Genomic DNA, 25515 nt, shown 5'->3' on the forward strand with positions numbered 1-25515 from the left:
CTGACCTTTCAGAGATGTAAGAGAAGGAGCATGCAAATAATCGTATACAAATGATTAAGCTGAGATTGATCCAATATAAGTGCTAACTATAAAAGGAGACAATTCACTTCATGCTATAATTTCAATGCAGAAGAAAACATTAGACCATTGAATACCCTTCTCATATATGAAAACACATGAAAATACAGTCAACATTCACAACTATAATAAATATTTGTTCAGAGCTCTTGTTAGTACCAGGTTTTCTTTAAAAATGAGATATTTCTTCTTCTTTTTTAATATGGTCATGAAGCAAATAAGAAATGTGTGCTACCATCTTATAATTTTCTAGGAATAATATGGAGAGGTGGACTTAATGATATATCACTTAAAACAGTCTATTCTCCCCTGATCATTCAAATGGAAGGGAAAATATCACTATTAAAGAGTGAAAATCTTTAAATTTTTGTCATATTTATCTGGAAATGTCTTATGAATTATAAAAATCTATTCAATCAAATTATGAACCTCAGATAAAATGTTTAGCTGCAATTTTTACTCTTTACCCCAAATTTTCTTTTTTTTTTAAAAAATTTTATTTTTGCTTTATTTTGCTCTAAAATATTGTATTGGTTTTGCCATACATTGACATGAATCAGTCACGGGTGTACATGAGTTCCCAATCCTGAACCCCCCTCCCACCTCCCACCCCATATCATCTCTCTGGATTATCCCTGTGCACCAGCCCCAAGCATCCTGTATTGAACATAGACTGGTGATTCGTTTCTTACCTGATAGTATACATGTTTCAATGCCATTCTCCCAAATCATCCTACCCTCTCCCTCTCCCACAGAGTCTAAAAGTCCATTCTATACATCTGTGTCTCTTTTGCTGTCTCGCATAGAGGATTATCATTACCATCTTTCTAAATTCCATATATATGTGTTGCTGCTGCTGCTGCTGCTAAGTCGCTTCAATCGTGTCTGACTCTGTGAGACCCTGTAGACGGCAGCCCACCAGGCTCCCCCGTCCCTGGGATTCTCCAGGCAAGAACACTGGAGTGGGTTGCCATTTTCTCCTCCAATGTATGAAAGTGGAAAGTGGAAAGTGAAAAGTGAAAGTGAAGTTGCCCAGTCATGTCCGACTCGTAGAGACCTCATGGATTGCAGCCTACCAGGCTCCTCTGTCCATGGGATTTTCTAGGCAGGAGTACTGGAGTGGCTGGCCATTGCCTTCTCCGATATATGTCTTAGATGAATGGATAAGAAAGCTGTGGTACATATACACAATGGAGTATTACTCAGCCATTAAAAGAATACATTTGAATCAGTTCTAATGAGGTGGATGAAACTGGAGCTGATTATACAGAGTGAAGTAAGCCAGAAAGAAAAACACCAATACAGTATACTAACACATATATACTATATATACTGTATACTGTGTATATACTATATACTGTACATATATACTATATACTGTATACAGTATGTATATACTATAAACTGTATACTGTATATATGCCATATATACTGTATACTGTGTATATATACTATATATACTGTATACTATGTATATATACTGTATATACTGAATACTGTATATATACTATATATACTGTATACTGTACATATACTATATACTATATATACTACATACTGTATACAGTATATATACTATATATACTGTATTCTGTGTATATATACTATATATACTGTATACTGTATTGGTGTTTTTCTTTCTGGCTTACTTCACTCTGTATAATCAGCTCCAGTTTCATCCACCTCATCAGAACTGATTCAAATGTATTCTTTTAATGGCTGAGTAATACTCCATTGTGTATATGTACCACAGCTTTCTTATCCATTCATCTGCTGATGGACATCTAGGTTGTTTCCATGTCCTGGCTATTATAAACAGTGCTGCAGTGAACATTGGGGTACACGTGTCTCTTTCAATTCTGGTTTCCTCGGTGTGTATGCCCAGCAGTGGGATTGCTGGGTCATAAGGCAGTTCTATTTGCAATTTTTAAGGAATCTCCACACTGTTCTCCATAGTGGCTGTACTAATTTGCATTCCCACCAACAGGGCAAGAGGGTTCCCTTTTCTCCACACCCTCTCCAGCATTTATTGCTTGCAGACTTTTGGATCGCAGCCATTCTGACTGGTGTGAAGTGATACCTCATAGCTGTTTTGACTTGCATTTATCTGATAATGAGTGATGTTGAGCATCTTTTCTTGTGTTTGTTAGCCATCTGTATGTCTTCTTTGGAGAAATGTCTATTTAGTTCTTTGGCCCATTTTTTGATTGGGTCATTTACTTTTCTGGACATGAGCTGCATAAGTTGCTTGTATATTTTTGAGATTAGTTGTTTGTCAGTTGCTTCATTTGCTATTATTTTCTCCCATTCAGAAGGCTGTCTTTTCACCTTGCTTATAGTTTCCTTTGTTGTGCGGAAGCTTTTGATTTTAATTAGATCCCATTTGTTTATTTTTGCTTTTATTTCCAGTATTCTGGGGGGTGGATCATAGAGGATCCTGCTATGATTTATGTCGGAGAGTGTTTTGCCTATGTTCTCCTTTAGAAGTTTTATAGTCTCTGGTCTTACGTTTAGATCTTTAATCCATTTGGAGTTTATTTTTGTGTATGGTGTTAGAAAGTGATCTAGTTTCATTCTTTTACAAGTGGTTGACCAGCACCACTTGTTAAAGACATTGTCTTTAATCTATTGTATATTCTTGCCGCCTTTGTCGAAGATAAGGTATCCATAGGTGTGTGGATTTATCTCTGGGCTTTCTATTTTGTTCCATTGATCTATATTTCTGTCTTTGTGCTAGTACCATACTGTCTTGATGACTGCAGCTTTGTAGTAGAGCCTGAAGTCAGGCAGGTTGATTCCTCCAGTTCCATTCTTCTTTGTCAAGATTGCTTTGGCTATTCGAGGTTTTTGTATTTCCATACAAATTGTGAAACTATTTGTTCTAGCTCTGTGAAAAATATAGCTGGTAGCTTGATAGGGATTGCATTGAATCTGTAGATGGCTTTGGGTAGTATACTCATTTTCACTATATTGCTTCTTCCGATCCACGAACATGGTATGTTTCTCCATCTATTAGTGTCCTCTTTGATTTCTTTCATCAGTGTTTTATAATTTTCTATATATAGGTCTTTAGTTTCTTTAGGTAGGTATATTCCTAAGTATTTTATTCTTTTCGTTGCAATGGTGAATGGAATTGTTTCCTTAATTTCTTTTTCTACTTTCTCATTATTAGTGTATAGGAATGCAAGGGATTTCTGTGTGTTGATTTTATATCCTGCAACTTTACTATATTATTGATTAGCTCTAGTAATTTTCTTGTGGAGTCTTTAGGGTTTTCTATGTAGAGGATCATGTCATCTGCAAACAGTGAGAGCTTTACTTCTTCTTTTCCAGTTTGGATTCCTTTTATTTCTTTTTCTGCTCTGATTGCTGTGGCCAAAACTTCCAGAACTATGTTGAATAGTAGTGGTGAAAGTGGGCACCCTTGTCTTGTTCCTGACATTAGGGGAAATGCTTTCAATTTTTCACCATTGAGGAGAATGTTTGCTGTGGGTTTGTCATGTATAGCTTTTATTATGTTGAGGTATGTTTCTTCTATTCCTGCTTTCTGGAAAGTTTTTGTCATAAATGGATGTTGAATTTTGTCAAAGGCCTTCTCTGCATCTATTGAGATAATCATATGGCTTTTGTTTTTCAATTTGTTAATGTGGTGAATTACATTGAGTTGTGGATATTGAAGAATCCTTGCATCCCTGGGATAAAGCCCACTTGGGCTTTGATTCTTTTCTCCTGTACAATATCATGAACCTCCATCCATAGGTTATCTTATTACCAGAAGATCATTCTAGTCTTCTGCCTTGCACTCTGTCACCTCCAAATCTAACAGCGAGAAACGTGGCTTCCAAAATCCACCATTTACTTACTTAATAGTATCAGTTCTGTGATATCAGAAATGTTAACCCAAGTGGGAAGCAGTTTTACTAACTAAAATACAGTGATTACATTCAATTTACTTTGTCTTTACTCTTATGTACTTCACTCATTTCCAAAGTTAGGCTAACAAAGTTAGGTTAACACTTTTTCCACCTGCCTCCCTAGATACTCTTTTCAGGGTCTATATATATATATATATATATATTTTCTTGAAATCTTTCAATTTTCTGATTATATATTTTAAAATGTTCATTTATTAAAGTGCAAGTAATAGCATTCTGAAAATAATATATTCTCTTGAAAAGCAAATTAATTACCCTTAGGTAAATACAATATATATAGAAATCACATTTTATACTCTTTCTTTGGTTAACCCAGAGCGCACATCTATAATAGCTGTATGTTAAAAATACTTAAGGGAGTACTTAAACATTTTCATTGAAATTTAAATCAAAATTTTATTTCTTTTATTTTAAAATATTTTCTCAATATCATTTCAAAACTATTACCCTAACCTATCCCTTACTTTCCTGACCAGTTTGGAGGTTTTCTGTAATATATAGTATACTGTTCTGGTGATTGAATTGTATGGAAATGTTGTATACTGGGGACCAAAGGGCTATGAATGGAAAGTTAGAAAACAATTCAAATAGAAATAATATATAAGAGAATGAAAAATAAGAGGCTGGTGATCACTTGGTCCCACTGGCTGTGGTAGAGAGTATGTTAAATAGTTCTCTCTACCAAATAAGTATCCTTCCGTGCATTATCTGACAGCAATCCAACAGAAATGGGATGGAGAAAGATAGTGGCTTAACTGAAATAAATAAGGTTTTCATCAATTACAAATCAGTTTCATGAAAAACAGAAAAGAAAAAATTATTTCTGTCCTCAACTTTATTAGTTTGAAAAAAAAGAAAAATGGAAGGAGGTTGTCTGAATCTGAAAGTATCCTTTCCATTCATTTAAAAATGTTTCCTTTTTGTGTGTTTTACAAATAATTGTCACAGAAACAGTAAAAATCAGGTTTTGTTTATTTTAGATGTGGTAAAAATGAAACATGTTTAGAAATAAGCCACAAGGCAGTAAAATTGATTTCTGGTTTATCTGGTGTAGCTTCAAGTCCCTCATTGAGTCATGGAATAATTGATTGCTGGAAACCTTGTAGGAGTGGTTAAAAATTGATAAATGTTGAAGCAGACACCATGGTTTATAGCTTTTTAAGAGTTGTGGAACCTCTATATTTCTCTCATCACCATCTCTAGATCATGAGGTAAAATTTAAAAGGCCTTCATTCTTTTCCTTTGTAAATTACATCCAGCTATTCAGGAACCCCAAGGCTGAAAAAGACCATGGGTATCTTTTAGTTAGATGGGCAAATGTATGATTTATAAATGCAAGTTGTATATTGGGTAGTATTTTATTGCTTTTGCATTAGTTACACTAGTTAGAGCAAAAACATTTGACAGTCATTTTATAAATGACCAGTTAGCAATCATTTAAAGTTTAATCTTTACTAATAAATGATATTAAAATTAAGATATTGAAATTTCTGCAGTGTTTCTCTGATTCACAGATTTATAATCATTGCCTTTAGGACAGGAAGAGAATGGAAAACATGATGAAATCTAGCCCACTGTTTTATTTATTAACTATTGTTCTTTCATTATATAGAGGCTGATTTTTTTTTCTTAAAGTCAAAAAACAAAAATCTCTAGTTGTAACTTTTTCATGTTAAATATATGACCTCTCAAAAGATTAGTTTTAAAATTACCTAATATACAACTATGCCATGAAAATAACCTTGTTCATAGATAAAGGTGAAGTTTCTTTTAGTTTAAAAAAAGTATTTCACATGACACCTGCAAACAAGTTGGAGAGGTTTATATAAAAATATACTTTAACACCTATTTTATACAGTAACAGAACTCTAATAAAAATAAATATCTTCTATGCTAAATTAAATCAAACTAAAATTTATATTAAATATCAGTTTGTCTCAAAAATAAAATTTATGAAACCTGTATTTAGCAGTAATAAAATAAATGTTTATATATTATAATTCTTATAATTTTTAATGTTTAACATAAATTTACATTGAAGGTGGATTCAAAGAATTACTTAAAAAAACACTTTGAAAAGCATAAATATATTTTCTGGGTCTATATTAAAGCGTTTTACTACTATTTCCTTTCTAAGAACTTAAAAGTAATCTGAGATAAACTATATGGAAATAGAAAAAAAAAAGTATAATAAACCTCACTGTTCTTTCCCCCAAGCTGATTTCAATGGACAGAGAGCTATATTACATACCAGTGATGAACTGATTTATGTTATTACTTTATATTCCTATATACCAGATCCCAGGCATGCCCTGCTACCATTAATAACACTTCATATATACCACTTGCGGAATTTATATTTTTAATGAATATATGGGGAAACAATGTATGAAATGCTCCCTCAGGTAACATGAGGTAGAAGGCATAGCATTCTTGATTTTAAAATGTCCAAATTAAATCAACTAGCTTACTCAGCAAATTCCAGAGAGGGGAATAGCCTTTTAGAACCTAGGGATATACAATAGAGATAATGATGTGCTCCAATATTCCATAAATGCATCAAGTTATTATATACTTAGAAATAATTCAAGTGTATTTCTTTCAGTAACGCATAAAAGCTATAAAAATGGATCTTATTCTCATAAGCTTAAGAAGTTCACTCAAGACTACTCTGTAAATATCAATGGACACATAATAATATATGCACAAGACTAGGGGATGATGTTAATATTCCTGGTGAGACTCTGCTGAATAAACTTAGCAATATTTAAAAAAAAAGTACCGTCTTATTTGGTTCCAAATTAATTTTGCTGTCATACTTATTTAAAATTCTTACAATTGTGGATTAGTTAAATGTTTAAGTTTTAAAAGACTTGTGATCTGCTCTTCAGTCTTCAGTGTATTCTTAGTTTAATTTAATTTATGCTGTCTGACTCCCACAGCATAGAAGACATTGTTCTTTGGTGCTAAGTGAATTTCAAAGATAACTAAGAGACAATATCAATTTCTAAAACTTGGCTATTTATAGGGGAGAAGAATCAGCAAAGGTCTCCTATATGGCAGTGACAAAGAAAATAGAAGTACCTATGTGTCACTGTTAATTATAATACACTGTGGAGAAAGCATTCTTATTTATTTGAACAGATCTTATAGAGAGTTGGCTTTTCAGTGTCTGGGCCAGTGCATATGAATGGAAGAATGGAATGAATATTATCAGACTGTCAGAACTGACACAGTAAGTAAAAGAAAATACTTATATGTGCATGTATATTGAGAGAATCACTTCTTAGGTTGATAAAGAGTCTGGTGCCCCCCAGATGGAGAAAATGACAGACTTTTGTTTGTTTGTTTGTTTGTTTACCTTGTTTTGTCTTAGTCACTGCTGCTGCTGCTAAGTCACTTCAGTCGTGTCCGACTCTGTGAGACCCCATAGACGGCAGCCCACCAGGCTCCTCTATCCCTGGGATATCCAGGCAAGAATACTGGAGTGGGTTGCCATTTCCTTCTCCAATGCATGCATGCATGCTAAGTCACTTCAGTCGTGTCCAACTCTGTGCGACCCTGTGGACTGCAGCCCATCAGGCTCCTCCGTCTACAGGATTCTCTAGGCAAGAATACTGGAGTGGGTTACCATTTCCTTCTCTGGTCTTAGTCACATAAGACATTTGTTTTTTCTTAAGCTCTAAGTTGTTATGGCAACAATTTATTTCTTCTAAGACTAACTTTCTTTAAGCCCAGAGCTAATGATTATACAACAAAACAATTCATCTTACTCAAGGGTATGTTTTCCTTAAACTCTGTACTAATGATTATATAACAACAATGTATCTTGCTTGAAGATATGTTTCTTCTTAAGAACCTTCTCAATAACAAGGCCTTGATAAAATTAGTGAGTGGGGCACTCTCTGCCCCCTTGTGATGTCTATGCCCTAAGCTTAGTGTCTTTTTCACTCTAATAAATCTTTTGCCACACAAAGTTCTGAGTTACTGAAGTCACGTCTTTGATCCTGAACTGAAATTCTCTCCTTCGGAGATCATGAATTCAACACCATTCACCATAAGCTATAAATATATGGTTAGAAAGAAATTCACCAAAGTAGTGGTTCCTGTGGTTGTTACAATTGCTCATAATTAAAACGTTTTTATTGTTAAATGTTTATATATGTTCTAAGTCATCTACAATGAATATGTTACTATACATATTATATATATATATATATGTTTAAGGATTAGATTATTACAAAGATGATTTAAATTAGCTGATAAATATTTATAATTTAAAAATAAGTATCCCATGTTACTATATTGTTTTTCCTTTTGTGTTTTTTTTTATATAGACATTGTAACATACATCTTTTAAATGTGCCGTTTTAAAACTAGACTAAGTTTGAATGCTACAGGAAGAACTTGGGTTTACATAAGAGAAAAATATTTAAAACCTAGATAAGAAAGTTACTTAATTTCTATTTATCATAATTTCCCCATGTGTATTAATGATGACAATTATAGGTCTTACCTCATAGGGCTGCTGTGAGAATTTTAAATGAGATATTATTTGGAAAACATACAAGAACTTCACAGAGTAGCTCTCAATAAATCTTAATATCAGTAGTAAAATTTTATATGTTCTGTTCTTCTGTATATCTCTGTTATAAAATATTTCTATCAGGCATATAATTTAAATTATCATCATCTGAATTTACCATTGTCTTGAGAGGCAGTCCATAATAACTAATTTATACTCAGGTATTAATGACTAAACAAGCCTTTCTTGTATAGGTCAGGAAAGAATGATAAAAGGTTGAACTGATGGGAATAAGTAAAAAGTGGGAAGACTAGAGGATTAAGACAGGAAGAGTCTAAAGAAATAGAAGTAGAGATTGCAAATTTTAAAAAGAGCTAAATAATGAAACTATTTTTTTTGATGACTGACAGTGATGCTTGTCCCCAAAGCCTAAATGCAAAATCCTTCCTTTTCAAAGTGTTTTTAAAAACAATCACAATCACTGTCTATCAGAAACTTTTAATGTCTTTTTGCTATAAATTGAAGGTTATTTTAGGTAGCACATGCCAAGTACATTCCTGCAGAAGTATATTCCTTAGGGAAGTACATACCTAGGTGAATAAAGAAGCATCAGTTAAATGTCTTGGTGAGTCACCTACAATATTTATGTATCTTTTATTTTTAATTCAAGTATAGTTTATTTATAACATTATGTTAATTTCTGTTGAGCAGCAAAGTGATTTACTTATACATACATTTTCTTTTTAATATTCTTTTTCAAATTATTTTCTGCTTTGGTTTAAATATAGTTCCCATAAGTATCTTTGTAGTATGTAAGAGAAAGCATATAATCATTGAGGAATTCTATGGTGTGAAATTTTTAGACATAGACTCAAGAACAAATTTACCTTGTTTTATGTAGTATTTGAAATTATGTATTTCTTTCTTTTTTCTTTATTGTCAAAATATATAAGAAAAATCATAACAAAATTGGTTCATTCCTCCTACTTCATTTTTTAATCAGCATCTGTTATTTATTTACTTTGGTTCATTATGGCCCTAATTTAGAATAATTAAAAGATCTGAGCTGCCCCAAATGGTTTCTTACTTTAGCAGTTCAGGTGCCATGGCCAAAGTCAACCAGGACTGCTGACTTCAGATCAGAGCACCTGTGAGATTAGCCAATTCATATGCGATGTCAGAACTGTTTTAATCTAGAATAATTGACTTGGTCAGAGTGTGGGGTCAGTAGTGTCATTTACCAAATTTATCTTGGTATGATTAGTTGCAGAGAAGAATTTTCAAGAGGCATGGGGCTCCCAAATCTCCATAAACTTCACAGGTTTAGATGTTCAGAAATGGATTTTGGAGTGATTGCTGTGATCTTTGACAGCCTTAGTATATCATTCTCTTGGGCTTTGCCTTTTAGCAAACTTTTGGTGACCAGAAATCACAGATGATAGATTCATCACAAAAGGCCATGTACATTAAAACCTTTAAACATTCTGAGGTAACTCTAATAGAGTCACAACAAACTACTGCCCTTATGGCTCTCTGACTGTTCTCTTTTTGTAGATCAAGACCAGATACACATGCACACCTTCACACACACGTACATATCAAACATATGTACACATCACACAAAATACTATATACATTAAGAAATAGTAGAGCCAAATTTTTAGCCTAGTTTTATCAATTATGCAAGATTATAACAACATATATTTTATATTCTTAACCTTACTATTGACTTCTATTTTTTTAACCTATTCTTTGTCTTATTATCTCATTTTTCTCACTAACATACTTTAATATCACCTATTTTAGCCATTTTTTGCAACAAGTATGGTACATATTAAAAATAAATTTTATAAGCTGCTCTGTGAAAAAAAGTGGAGTTGCTCAGTCGTGTCTGAATCTTTGTGAACCCATGGACACCAGGCTCCTCCGTCCATGGGATTTTCTAGGCAAGAGTACTGGAGTGGGTTGCCTTCTGTGGTGATAAGCAAACTGTAATCTCTTTTGTGAAGGCTAATCAAGTTTATGAAAAAATACAGTCTCATATCCTACAAAGAAGAGTTAGGAACTGGAGCTCTTTAGTCTAGAGGGGCTTAACACAAAGAAATTGTTTGGCAGTGCAGCTATTTTTAACATATAGCTAGCTTGGTCAACTGGGATAGGATGGCCTACTAGGGGATGGAGATTTTGAGAGGATGGAAATTTTAAGGGGATGGAGTAAGTTTTTCACCACTAGAACTAAAATAAGCCCTAGATTAGCACTCTCCAAACTTTACTGCTTCTATACAAGCCTCTATTAATAGCTTCTTTTTTAATGCAACATACTATACACACATATACCATACATACTTTTTAAAGTCAAGTTTTATCAACCTGGCTTATATATCCCTCTTTAACTTGGTTACCTTGCAAAACACTAGTCCTTCTAATTTTTTTTTTTTGTATTCACTCATACTTTATCATCATACTCTTCTGAACACCTGTTGCTTGATTTTACTTCTCAAAGGCACTCATTGTGTCTTTTGAAATACTCACAAGTAACTATTCCCACATCCTCAATCTTATCAATGAGCTTTCACTTCTTTGTCTTAAGATCTTACAAGCAAATAACTGTGTCCATATTGCACCCCTTCCCAACACACACATACAAAAGTTATGGAAATGGAATTGATAGCTCTTGCAATGCCATGCCACTATCAGTTCTGTTCTAGCCTAGGTAGATATTTTGACTACCAAAAATACTTACCTCCTTGGCCTATGAATATCCAATCATTTTACTCATTGTATAACTGGAAAGGACTTCTTGAAACACTAAGTATATCATTCCCAGATTTAAATATCTTTAACTGTTATTTATTATCCCACATATAAAATCTCAACTTTTACCATTACTGACAGGGACTTTCTTGATCTAATTCTACATTAGATTTCAGCATTAACCACCATACCTGCTTCAGATTTATTGAATTCTGGCACTTCCTGAGAATGCCTTATTCTCTCTCACTTTCGGGACTTCAAGATCTGACCTTTGTTCTCTGCCTAGAAACTTGTTAATGTTTGAAACATTAAAGGGATTATTTTACCCCCCCAAAAAATTTGTATAACATTGTATTAAGTTAAGGAATAATTTGATGTATGTATATATTGCAAAATTTAGCTAACATCCATCACTTCATATAATTACATCTTTTTCCTTGATCTGACCTTAAGTCAATAAAGTAATCCTTGTTATTGAATATCGCCAGAAATGCATCATAAAGTCATGGGGGTGGGGATTATATCCCCAACATTCAGTGGCATAAGAGAGACTCAATATTTAAATGCATTGAATTAAATTTAATCATTGCATTAAGTGCAATCAAACTGGCTCTGACATGAAAGGAGGGATGGGTCATTTGATATATAGTAGTAGAAGCCTAGAGTAGCTATCCCATGTTGAGGGTCACGAAGGGCAACCGTAAGGAGGTACCCCTTGTCCAAGGTAAGGATCAGTGGCTGTGCTTTGCTGGAGCAGCCTTGAAGAGATACCACATGCCCAAGGTAAGAGAAACCCAAGTAAGATGGTAGATGTTGCAAAAGGGAGTCCGAGGGCAGACACACAGAAACCACACTCACAGAAAACTAGTCAATCTAACGACACTAGGACAGCAGCCTTGTCTAACTCAACGAAACCAAGCCATGCCCATGGGGCAACCCAAGATGGGCAGGTCATGGTGGAGAGGTCTGACAGAATGTGGTCCACTGGAGAAGGGAATGGCAACCCACCTCAGTATTCTTGCGTTGAGAACCCCATGAACAGTATGAAAAGGCAAAATGATAGGATACTGAAACAGGAACTCCCCAGATTGATAGGTGCCCAATATGCTACTGGAGATCCGTGGAGAAATAACTCCAGAAAGAATGAAGGGATGAAGCCAAAGCAAAAACAATACCCAGCTGTGGATGTGAGTGGTTATAGAAGCAAGGTCCAATGCTGTAAAGAACAATATTGCATAGGAACCTGGAATGTCAGGTTGATGAATCAAGGCAAATTGGAAGTGGTCAAACAAGAGATGGCAAGAGTGAACATTGACATTCTAGGAATTAGCGAACTAAGATGGACTGGAATGGGTGAATTTAACTCAGATGACCATTATATCTACCTCTGCCGGCAGGATCCCTCAGAAGAAATGCAGTAGCCATCATGGTCAACAAAAGAGTCCAAAATGCAGTACTTGGATGCAATCTCAAAAACCAGAGAATGACCTCTGTTCGTCTCCAAGGCAAACCATTCCATATCACAGTAATCCAAGTCTATGCCCCAACCAGTAACACTGAAGAAGCTGAAGTTGAATAGTTCCATGAATTCCCACAAGACCTTTTAGAACTAACACCCAAAAAAGACGTCCTTTTCATTATAGGGGACTGGAATGCAAAAGTAAGAAGTTAAGAAACACCTGGAGTAACAGGCAAATTTGGCCTTGGAATGCGGAATGAAGCAGGGCAAATACTAATGGAGTTTTGCCAAGAAAATTCACTGGTCATAGCAAATACCCTCTTCCAACAACACAAGAAAAGACTCTACACATGGACATCACCAGATGGTTAACATCAAAACCAGATTGATTATATTCTTTGAAGCCAGAGATGGAGAAGCTCTATACAGTCAACAAAAACAAGACCAGGAGCTGACTGTGGCTCAGATCATGAACTCCTTATTACCAAATTCAGACTCAAATTGAAGAAAGTAGGGAAAACCGCTAGACCATTCAGGTATGACCTAAATCAAATCCCTTATGATTATACAGTGGAAGTGAGAAATAGATTTAAGGGCCTAGATCTGATAGAGTGCCTGATGAACTATGGACGGAGGTTCGTAACATTGTACAGGAGACAGGGATCAAGACCACCCCCATGGAAAAGAAATGCAAAAGAGCAAAATGGCTGTCTGGGGAGGCCTTACAAATAGCTGTGAAAAGAAGAGAGGTGAAAAGCAAAGGAGAAAAGGAAAGATATAAGCATCTGAATGCAGAGTTCCAGAGAAGAGCAAGAAAAGATAAGGAAGCCTTCAGCGATCAATGCAATGAAAGAGAGGAAAAAAAACTGAATGGGAAAGACTAGAGATCTCTTCAAGAAAAGTAGAGATACCAAGGGAACATTTCAAGCAAAGATGGGCTCAATAAAGGACAGAAATGGTATGGACCTAACAGAAGCAGAAGATATTAAGAGGAGGTGGCAAGAATACACAGAAGAACTGTACAAAAAAGATCTTCACGACCCAGATAATCATGATGGTGTGATCACTAATCTAGAGCCAGACATCCTGGAATGTGAAGTCAAGTGGGCCTTGGAAAGCATTGCTACGAACAAAGCTAGTGGAGATGATGGCATTCCAGTTGAGCTGTTTCAAATCCTGAAAGATGATGCTGTGAAAGTGCTGCACTCAATATGCCAGCAAATTTGGAAAACTCAGAAGTGGCCACAGGACTGGAAAATGTCAGTTTTCATTCCAATTCCAAAGAAAGGTAATGCCAAAGAATGCTCAAACTACTGCACAACTGCACTCATCTCACATGCTAGTAAAGTAATGCTCAACATTCTCCAAGCCAGGCTTCAGCAATACATGAACAATGAACTCCCTGATGTTCAAGCTGGTTTTAGAAAAGGCAGAGGAACCAGAGATCAAATTGCCAACATCCGCTGGATCATGGAAAAAGCAAGAGAGTTCCAGAAAAAATATCTATTTCTGCTTTATTGACTATGCCAAAGCCTTTGACTGTATGGATCACAATAAGCTGTGGAAAATTCTGAAAGAGATGGGAATACCAGACCATCTGACCTGCCTCTTGAGAAATCTGTATGCAGGTCAGGAAGCAACAGTTAGAACTGGACATGGAAAAACAGACTGGTTCCAAATAGGAAAAGGAGTATGTCTAGGCTGTATATTGTCACCCTGCTTATTTAACTTCTATGCAGGGTACATCATGAGAAACGTTGGACTGGAAGAAGCACAAGCTGGAATCAAGATTGCCAAGAGAAATATCAGTAACCTCAGATATGCAGATGACACCACCCTTATAGCAGAAAGTGAAGAGGAACTAAAAATCCTCTTGATGAAAGTGAAAGTGGAGAGTGAAAAAGTTGGCCTAAAGTTCAACATTCAGAAAACGAAGATCATGGCATCCTGTCCCATCACTTCATGGGAAATAGATGGGGAAACAGTGGAAACAGTGTCAGACTTTATTTTTTTAGGCTCCAAAATCACCGCAGATGGTGACTGCAGGCATGAAATTAAAAGACGCTTATTCCTTGGAAGAAAAGCTATGACCAACCTAGATAGTATATTTAAAAGCAGAGAGATTACTTTGCCGACTAAGGTCCATCTAGTCAAGGCTATGGTTTTTCCTGTGGTCATGTATGGATGTGAGAGTTGGACTGTGAAGAAGGCTGAGCGCTGAAGAATTGATGCTTTTGAACTGTGGTGTTGGAGAAGACTCTTGAGAGTCCCTTGGACTGCAAGGAGATCCAACCAGTCCATTCTGAAAGAGGTCAGCCCTGGGTGTTCTTTGGAAGGACTGATGCTAAATCTGAACCTTCAATACTTTGGCCACCTCATGCGAAGAGCTGACTCATTGGAAAAGACTCTGATACTGGGAGGGTTTTGGCGAAGGAGGAGAATGGGACGACCCAGGATGAGATGGCTGGATGGCATCATTGACTCGATGGACATGAGTCTGAGTGAACTCCGGGAGTTGGTGATGGACAGGGAGGGTTGGCCTGCTGCAATTAATGGGGTCGGAAAGAGTCGGACACGACTGAGCAACTGAACTGAACTGAAGTGGAAGTGAACACAAAGAATGAGCACTACTGTGAAATACATTTTATTTGAAAATACTAGAAAACTTCCAACATACTTATCTAAAAATGGACTGTGCTATCTTGAGACCCAGTAAGTTTCTCACCACTAGAATTAAAATATGCTCTAGATTAGCAGTCTCCAAACTTTTCTGCTTGTACAAAGCTTCTTTCAGTGTCTATTTTAATGAGACATACCAAACATATGGCTACCCTGGTGGCTTAGTGTAAAGAATCTGCCTGCAATGCATGGCACTTGGGTTCAATCCCTGGTTCAGGAAGATGCCCTGGAGACACAGCAAGTAGACACCTGTGCACAAGTCAGAAAGAAAGCTCTCACTAGGAACTAAATTAGCTGACACTTTGATGGACTTCTCAGCCTCTAGAATTATGGTATATACATTTCTGTTGTTTAAGCCACCACTTACGGTATTTTGTTATGGTAGCCTGAGCAAACTAATAGAGATGACTTAAAAAAAAAATCTGTACCATTTTCTTCCTATGTATTAATGAATTGTTTTTTGTATCAGCCTAGATTCTTGCTCCTGGTTTGGAAATTATTATGAGTCTACGTGATAATATTTTTAAACAATTACAGTTTATATTTTTGGTTTGAAAATCTTATTTTGGGAATAGCACTGAATTTGAAAACATTAGAAAATGCATTAGGTGGTGCTACGCTTTTATTATACAACCAAATGATTAATGGAAGTATTCAACATTTTCTGTATGCTGATGAACATGATTCAGTGGCTTATAAGTAAAATATTGTAAACTGGCACTCCTGGTGTATGTATGGCATGATAAAAAAAGAGCATCATTTTGTTAACCTACTAATCAGGTTTTCACTCTTACTAGTTAAATTTAGTTCCCATAACTCCATAAGTTATTCACTATAACATCTACTTCCAAATCATGAAACATTGTCCTGATCAAAGAAAGATGAAGACACGAAGTTCTTAAAGGAAATGCATATCCCTAGAGTCTCTTGGCTATATACACTCCCAAATTAGAGTTTTGTGTATTTGGAAGGACACTAGACAATTCTTGGGGGAAGATTTCTACTCTACCAAATTATTGGCAATATAGGAATAAAGTTTACTTCCCAAATATTTAGTGGATCCATGATTAGATAACCAATTTGAAATGTTACTTCAAAAATTATCGTCATATTTTGGCCAACAATTTTATGAGGTTGTTTGAGTTCTCATAAAATAATTTCTAAAACAGATCCCATTTTTATACTTAGAAACTTTACTGTGTTGTTTTGATCTTTATAATCTATTTTTTAAAATCACATTGTATCTTCTCTAGTCTCTAGCCCAAAGCAAGTCAATACTTTCTCCTACTCTTCTTTCTTTGTTCTTGTATATAAATGATTTTAGAGAGTGGAACAGAGAGGACACACACACAAAAAAGTGGAATTTACAAATATTACAGAGAGCTTACACTTTTTCATAATGAAAGGAGTGAATATTTCTAAGATATTATTGATATTATAGATTCAGACCCTGACATAGATTTTTTATGCTGTGTACTGGGGGCTCCATACCGACAAATCTGAATTTGAAAAGATGTAGAGGCTTGTTTGCATACTGGCTTTTCTGGAGAAGGAAAGCCAGATCTGAGGTCTTTCAGTCCTAGTTGTCATGGATGTAATCTGCTCACACTATGCTGTCTGCAAGTTCTGATTTGTCAGCCCTTTTAAAATGCATTGGGTCTGCATCTTAACCTAAGCACATTCTAAATCATCTGTCAGAACCTATGTCAGAGCAAATTTGCAAAAGTATAATAATACTCTGTCAACTATCACCACCAATTTTGCTAAACTAGAAATTATTTATTTGTATGGAGTTTGTAATTTTTCTTAAGGAAAAAGTTAAAAACATCATGAATATCTGGGAGAAAGAGAGTGGCAGAATTCAAGAATAGTCTCACTATGCAATGGAAAAGTATTTCACCTGCAAAATGATTTTGAAGAATATTTGTTGAGAAATTTATCTGGAAAAATTATTTTACTCTGGACTGAAAAAAGAAAAATGAGGATGGGTCAAATTGTATTGTCTCAAATTTAAAGAACACATACATATTTTACTCACACAAATAATAGTTTTAAAAGGTGAATGTTTAGCTAGTGCTAAAATACTGCTGCTGCTAAGTCTCTTCAGTCGTGTCCGACTCTGTGCGACCCGAGAGACGGCAGCCCACCAGGCTCTCCCGTCCCTGGGATTCTCCAGGCAAGAACGCTGGAGTGGGTTGCTGTTTCCTTCTCCAATGCATGAAAGTGAAAGTGAAGTTGCTCAGTCATGTCCGACTCCTAGCGACCCCATGGACTACAGCCTACCAGGCTCCTCCATCCATGGGATTTGCCAGGCAAGAGTACTGGAGTGGGCTGCCATTGCCTTCTCCAGCTAAAATACTAATAGTTCTTAAATCTAGATGCTTTACTTATGGTTTTAACATCAGTCTTTAAGCTTGTGTTTTTTAATTCTACAGCAACATGTAACATGTTTATAATCAGAAAAAAAAAAAACATTGTCAAACAGCCCACGCACAATCTCTGTCATATAACTGGTTGAAGTGTGAATGAGTGAAGGCACTCAGTCGTGTCCAACTCTTTGCGACCCCATGGACTGTAGCCTACCAGGCTCCTCCGTCCATGGGATTCTCCAGGCAAGAATACTGAAGTGCAGGTGGTTATTTTTATCTGTAATTCTGACTCTGTTTTATGAGTAATGGATGCCTGGTACCCTGACTTCAAAGTTACTCTGAGGCTAATCACGGAAGATAATGTTATCAACTAACTGTGGCCATGATTTGTTCAAGAAGAGTAAGCAGGAGCATGGGGCCCACGTTTGTCATCCTTTCTGAAAGATATTTGCTTTTCCTTTTATATTTAAAAAAAAACCCATATTTTCAACTTTCTCTAATAATTCTACAACTCATTTGGTTGAAACATCAATCACATTTATAGAGTAACTTCTGATTTTTGACAAGACATTAATAGGAAGACTGAAATATTAAGAATATTATGAAAATAATGAGATCATAGCTTACACCTAGATTAACTACTAGTATGTATCTGGAAGTTGAATCTATTTCTTTCTCCCTGAAAGTGACACATGGGCCTTAAAGAAAGTTTCAATCTTAATAATGTTACACAAATTTTATTACAGTGGAATACTGTGAAACCGTATTTATATAACTGTGGAGAAAAGGTGTATTATATATAAACCTGTTTCTTAAATATTTAGAGCTTATTTTTTTAGGTAACTTTAACATTTTTAATCTTTTGAAGTGTTAATATTTTTCCAAACATATCTTTTTGTGTTTGCTCTAACAAAAGAAAAAGTTAAGAGTATTCTTAATAAGTATTTTTAAAATATATTTACTGAAACACTTCATGAATTTATTAATAAGTGTTCTAAGATTTCCTTTCTGTGCCTCAACTGTTAGCATAGTACATGAATCCTCAGGGCTTCCTTATCCAGACCTCAGGAGTCAGTCATAAATGTTGAGAGACAGATGGAAAGAGATAATCGGGAGGTCTTTTCTTTAAATTTTTTTAACCAGAAGTACCCTTGATTTCTTATCATAACTCCTTCTTGTGTTATTTACACACAAGATGTGTCCTTGGTCACTTCTGTGCAGTACACATGCCTGCATAGTTTCCACTGGTACATCATGCTTGAGTTCCCAAATTTTAAAATTCTTTTGATTCAGATTTCATTTCCAGCTACTGTGACCAAAAGATCACTAGGCCAGTGTGCATGAGGTTGGAGAGAGCTTCTAGCCTGGGACACAAACTATGCCAGAACTAGCATTCTTCTAACATTCAGATTTGCTCTTGAGTCAGCTCACTAGCCCACACTCTTTTCTTTATAATGAGTTTCTATTTGGGATCAGTAATGACCCTGTCTGCTGTAAAATGCAAGATGTCAGTGAGGTTTGAATCACTTTTGGGGCTTTAATCTATTTCTTTTCAGAAAGTTTCTAAAATGATATGTAAATCTACTCTTATACTTTCCTTGCACCTAGCTGTTCACACCAAGGAGTTAAATCTTTAAGGTAAATTATTTCCTAAAGTAACTTAGCATAGAAAAAAAAAATGAAATTCTGTCCAAGATAAAACTTTTCTTACATTCTACCATAGAAATGATTTTCAAAATATAAGCTTTGTCTTAAAATAAGGTATCATACCTGATGATTATCATCTTAATGACATAGCATTACCATTATGGCTATAATCAATTATACTTGACCCCCTCCCTTAACCTGAATATTGATTCATCCTTCAAAGCTTAGATAAAAAAAAAAATTACTGTCTCCAAAGTTTTAGCAAACACTGAAGTAGAATTTCACCATTTAATGGGTTCACAAGCTGCCTTTTATGGCTTATGGTACATATGTTTGCCAACATAAATGATCCATTTGAGCTAAATTGACACAGCTGCTAGAATACTTCTTTGACCATATTTGCAGCAAAAAATAAATAAATAAAAATCTTGAAAACTATAACTTTTTCAAAATAAAGGCAAATTTCTCTCAAAAGCCAAAATAACATTTTTTTTTTCCCTCCCATCATTACAGAATAATAGGAGGAGAGAAAGGAATAGGCCAGTATTCAAAGGGTGTTACAGACACAAATGTGAGAGTGATTTTTTTTTTCATCATAATAGGAAGAACACTATGTCAAGCACCTACATTGACAACTCATGTTCAAGTAATGTAAGGAACTCTGTTATGAAAAATGAAAAGCTCTTAGTGACAAGAACCATGGTTACCATGCAACACTATCAACAAGTATGTTATCCTTCTTTGGGCATATATCAGACATATATAGCAGAAATATATTTATTACATGAAGCCAAAGGTCAGCAGAGCATATGATTCCCAGAACAGATTTAGGCAATACTGATATGACATTCACATTAAACTGGCAGATTTAAAACAACAATAACAAAAATTGTCATCTATGAAACACAATAAAGTGAAAAGGCATCTAAAAATCAATCATAAAAAATTATCCCAATGAAGAAGGCACAGCACATAATTTTAAATTCTCAGTAATATTTGCCTAACATGCTGATGGGATTATTAAGATTCTTGAGTAAAACTGATTTATAATACAGAGGCGATTTTTCAGTTGAAAAGGAAAGAAGTCTTGATGTAAAAGTAGTTTGAAATATATAATGTTCCTAGGCTTTGCTCCCATAAGATCACAGTCTTGAAATTAAGTTCAGTTCTTTGAATATTAAGCAAGATAAATTGATTGCATCTCATTTCACCAAGTGAATGCTCATTATTTTTTAAAATGATTAATTGAGATATGTAATTCTCTTAGGTATACCTGTAGTGCTACACTTAAGCAATGGAAATCTTTAGCTTTCAGGAATGTAATCTAGACTTTTTTCTCCACTAAATTGTTTCTAGCTCAGTCATCTTTCTTCTTTTCTTATTATTTTAGAGCAATGCCTGATACTTTTGGAAAATTCTCCAGATAAAACCAATTGAGTATCTTAAGAAGATCTAAAGCATTAAAAAAAAGTGTTGGCTTCTACTCTACAGCAAAGTGAATCACTGCACATTTACGTATATCCCCTCTCTTTTTTATTTCCTTCCCATTTAGGTAACCACAGAGCACTGAGTAGAGTTATCTGAGCTCTCAAGTAGGTTCTCATTAGTTACCTACCTGTTTTGTACATGGTATCAATAGTGTATATATGTCAACCCCAATCTTCCAATTTGTCTCACCTCCCCCCATTCATCGATCTCCATAGATTTGTTCTCTATGTGTGTGTGTCTATTTCAGCTTTGCAAATTAGACCTATTATACCATTTTTCTAGATTCAACATGCTGTGTTAGTATATGATATTTTTTCTCTCTCTGACTTACTTCACTGTGTAAGACAGTCTCTAAGTCCATCTAGTTCAGTCACTCAGTCATGTCCAGCTCTTTGCAACCCCATGGACTTCAACATGCCAGGCCTCCCTGTCCATCACTATCTCCTGGAGTTTACCCAAATTCATGTCCATTGAGTCATTGATGCCATCCAACCATCTCTCTGTTGCCCCTTTTCCTCTTGCCTTCAATCTTTCCCAGCATCAGAGTCTTGTCAAATGAGTCAGCTCTTCACATCAAGTGGGCAAAGTATTGGAGTTTCAGCTTCAACATCAGTCCTTCCAGTGAACACCCAGGACTGATCTCCTTTAGGATGGACTGGTTGGATCTCCTTGGAGTCCAAGGGACTCTCAAGAGTTTTCTCCAACACCACAGTTCAAAAGCATCAATTCTTCGGCTCTCAGCTTTCTTTATAGTTCAACACTCACATCCATACATGACTCCTGGAAAAATCAGAGTCTTGGCTAGACACACCTTTGTGGGTAAAGTAAATTCTCTGCTTTTTAATATGTGGTCTTGGTTGGTCATAACTTTCCTTCCAAGGAGTAAGAGGTTTTTTTTATATTTTATGGCTGCTATCACCATCTGTAGTGATTTTGGAGCACCCCAAAAAATTAAGTCAGCCACTGTTTCCCCATCTATTTGCCAAGAAATGATGGGACCAGATGCGATGATCTTAGTTTTCTGAATGTTGAGCTGTAAGCCAACTTTTCCGCTCTCCTCATTCACTTTCATCAAGAGGCTCTTTAGATCTTCTGCACTTTCTGCCATAATGGTAGTGTCATCTGTATATCTGAGGTTATTGATATTTCTCCCAACAATCTTGATTTGAGCTTGTGCTTCATCCAGCCCAGCATTTCTAATGATGTACTTTGTATAGAAGTTAAATAAGCAGGGTGACAATATACAGCCTTGACATACTCCATTCCCGATTTGGAACCAGTCTGTTGTTTCATGTCCAGTTCTAACTCTTGCTTCCTGACCTGCACACAGGTTTCTCAAAAGCAGGTCAGGTGGTCTGGTATTCCCATCTTATTCAGAATTTTCCACAGTTTATTGTGATCCATACAGTCAAAGGCTTGGCAAAGTCAATAAAGCAGAAATAGATGTTTTTCTGGAACTCTCTTGCTTTTTCCATGATCCAGCGGATGTTGCTAATTTGATCTCTGGTTCCTCTGCCTTTTCTAAAACCAGCTTGAACATCTGGAAGTTCATTGTTCACATATTGCTGAAGCCTGGCTTGGAGAATTCTGAGCATTACTTTGCTAGCTGTGAGATGAGTGTTGAAAACTGATTTTTTTCATTCCTGTTTTCACTCCTGTGTTTTCCAATTTGCTGGCATATTGAGTGCAGCACTTTCACAGCATCATCTTTTAGGATTTGAAATAGCTCAACTGGAATTCCATTACCTCCCCTAGTTTTGTTCATAATGATGTTTCTTAAGGTCCACTTGACTTCACATTCCAGGATGTCTGGCTCTAGGTGAATGATCATACCATCGTGATTATCTGGGTCGTGAAGATCTTTTTTGTATAGTTCTTCTGTGTATTCTTGCCACCTCTTCTTAATATTGTCTGCTTCTGTTTGGTCCATACTATTTCTGTCCTTTATTGAGGGCATCTTTGCATGAAATATTCCCTTGTTATCTCTAATTACCTGAAGAGATCTCTGCTGCTGCTGCTGCTGCTAAGTTGCTTCAGCTGTTTCAGACTCTGTGTGACCCCATAGATGGCAGCCCACCAGGATTCTCCAGGCAAGAACACTGTAGTGGGTTGCCATTTCCTTCTCCAATGAACGAAAGTGAAAAGTGAAAGTTAAATTGCTCAGTCGTGTCTGACTCTAGCGACCCCATGCTCTGCAGCCCATCAGGCGCTTCCATCCATGGGATTTTCCAGGTAAGAGTACTGGAGTGCATTGCCATTGCCTCTTTCCCATTCTATTATTTTCCTCTATTTCTTTATACTTATCACTGAGGAAGGCTTTTTTATCTCTCCTTGCTATCTTTGGAACTCTTCATTCAGATAGGTATATCTTGCCTTTTCTCCTTGCTTTTCACTTCTCTACTTTTCACAGCTATTGTAAGGCCTCCTCAGACAGCCATTTTGTTTTTTTGCATTTGTTTTTCTTGGGGATGGTCTTGATCCATCTCCTGTACAATGTCCTGAACCTCCATTAATAGTTCATCAGGCACTCTGTCTATCAGATCTAGTCACTTAAATCTATTTCTCACTTCGACTGTAAAGTCATAAAGGATTTGATTTAAGTCATACCTGAATGGTCTAGTGGTATTCCCGACTTTCTTCAATTTCAGTCTGCATTTGGCAAAGCCACAGTCAGCTCACGGTCTTGTTTTTGCTGACTGCATAGAGCTTCTCCAAATCTGATTTTGGTGTTGACCATCTGGTAATCTCCATGTTTAGAGTTTTCTTTTGTGCTGTTGGAAGAGGGTGTTTGCTATGACCAGTGAGTTCTCTTGGCAAAGCTCTATTAGCCTTTGCCCTGCTTCATTCTGTACTCCAAGGACTAATTTGCCTGTTATTCTAGGTTTTGTTGACTTCTTACTTTTGCATTCCAGTCCCCTAGAATGAAAAGGACATCTTTTTGGGTGTTAGTTCTAAAAGGTCTTTAGGTCTTCATAGAACCATTCAACTTCAGCTTCTTCAGCATTACTGGTTGGGGCATAGACTTGGATTACCGTGATATTGAATGGTTTGCCTTGGAAACGAACAGAGATCATTCTGTGGTTTTTGAGATTGCATGCAAGTACTGCATTTTGTACCTTTTGTTTACTATGATGGCTATTCCATTTCTTCTAAGGGATTCCTGCCCGCAGTAGTAGATATAATGGTCATCTGAGTTAAATTCACCTATTCCAGTCCATTTTAATTTGCAGATTCCTAAAATGTCTGCATTCAGTCTTGCCATCTCTTGTTTGACCTCTTCCAATTTGCCTTGATTCATGTACCTAACGTTCCAGGTTCCTATGCAACATTGCTCTTTACAGCATTGGACCTTGCTTCTATCACCAGTCACATCCACAACTGGGTATTGTTTTTGCTTTGACTCCGTCCTTTTATTCTTTTTGGAGTTATTTCTCCACTGATCCCCAGTAGCATATTGGGCACCTAATGACCTGGGGAGTTCCTCTTTTGGTATCCTCTCATATTGGGTGCCTATCTTTCAGTGTCCTATCTTTTTGCCTTTTCATAGTATTCATGGAGTTCTCAGTGCAAGAATGCTGAAGTGGCTTGCCATTCCCTTCCCTAGTGGACCACATTTTGTCAGAACTCTCCAGTATGACCCAGCCACCCTGGGTGGCCCTACGTGGCCTGGTCCATCCACATCTCTACAAATAATCTAATTTTGTTCCTTATTATGGCTAACTAGTTTTCCCTTGTGCATATGCACGGTGTGTGTGAAGTTGCTCAGTCGTGTCCAACTCTCTGTGACCCCGTGGACTGTAGCTCACCAGGCTCCTCTGTCCATGGGATTCTCCAGGCAAGAATACTGGAGTGGGTTGCCATTTCCTTCTTCAGGGGATCTTCCCAACCCAGGGTTTGAACCCTGGTCTCCTGCACTGCAGGCAGATTCTTTATCCTCTGAGCCACCTACGCACTACATCTTCTTTATCCATTCCTCTGCTGGTGGACATTTAGGTTGCTTCCATGTCCAGGCTATTGTAATCAGTGCCTCAGTGAACACTGGGGCACAGGTGTCCTCTTGAATTATGGTTTTCTCAGGGTATATGCTGAGGAGTAGGATTGGTGGTTAATATGGGTAAATCTGTTTTTAGTTTTACAGTGGACCTCCATACTTCTCTCCATACTGGCTGTACCAATTTACATTCTCAATGACACTGTAAGAGGATTCCTTTTTCTCCACACCCCCGCTAGAATTTATTGTTTGTGGATTTTTTGGTGGTAGACATACTGATGAGTGTGAGGTGGTACCTCATTGTAGTTTTGATTTACATTTCTCTAATGATTAGTGATGTTCAGCATCTTTTCATGTATTTGTTGGCCATCTGTATGTGTTCTTTGGAAAAATGTATTTTTAGGCTTTCCACTCATTTTTTTGATTGGTTTATTTGTTTTTATTTTGAAATTTAGCTGCATGACTTCTTTGTATATTTTGGAAGTTAATCCATTCTCAGGTGCTTCATTTGTAGGTATATTTTCCCATTCTGATGGTTATCTTTTTGTCTTATTTATGGTTTCCTTTGCTTTGCAAAAGGTTTTAAGTTT

Source organism: Ovis aries, chromosome 3, assembly GCF_016772045.2.
Source record: "Ovis aries strain OAR_USU_Benz2616 breed Rambouillet chromosome 3, ARS-UI_Ramb_v3.0, whole genome shotgun sequence".
Taxonomy (NCBI): domain Eukaryota; kingdom Metazoa; phylum Chordata; class Mammalia; order Artiodactyla; family Bovidae; genus Ovis; species Ovis aries.